Raw genomic sequence first — 455 nt, 5'->3', positions numbered from 1 at the left:
CAAAAAGTTTGTGTGGCCCCAGCAGGCCTCAAGAGACATATGCGTGTCGAGAACGTAATTACCGCTTTATTTTAATGAACCCATGTTCACGATGAGACAGTCTACGTTTGTTTACGAAAAACGTTTTGAATATGTATATAAAAGGGTCAAACCCTTTAGTTTGACCAATGGTTTTTAAGCAACCACAAATCATCCCTTTCCACTTCACTTCCGGATCATAATCAATTTTTGGATTACCATCACAATGCACATTCTCTCCTTTTCTGCAAGCTATAGTGAAGAATCCTGATTTATTTAGAGTCTATGGATAAATGTATATGAACAAACTAACACACACACACACACACATGTGCACTTTCTTTGTTCAATATCTGTTTTACACTGAGCCCTCCACAAACACACAAACCCTTAATGTAGTCCTTAGTGAGATTCAGCACGACAAGGCCAAGCCTTTG

The 455-nt window shown here is 38.7% G+C and overlaps 1 protein-coding gene across 1 annotated transcript in view; it reads left to right on the top strand.

Annotated features, from left to right (window-relative positions):
• Positions 1-455, top strand: part of LOC106883533 (gastrula zinc finger protein XlCGF71.1) — a 9,149-nt gene that overhangs the window by 7,264 nt on the left and 1,430 nt on the right. The gene's annotated exons all lie outside the window — the stretch shown is intronic.

This window comes from Octopus bimaculoides, chromosome 28 (assembly GCF_001194135.2).
Source record: "Octopus bimaculoides isolate UCB-OBI-ISO-001 chromosome 28, ASM119413v2, whole genome shotgun sequence".
In the NCBI taxonomy this organism is placed as follows: domain Eukaryota; kingdom Metazoa; phylum Mollusca; class Cephalopoda; order Octopoda; family Octopodidae; genus Octopus; species Octopus bimaculoides.
The sequence above is the reverse complement of the archived record's forward strand: the minus strand, read 5'-3'. Positions and strand labels throughout refer to the sequence as shown.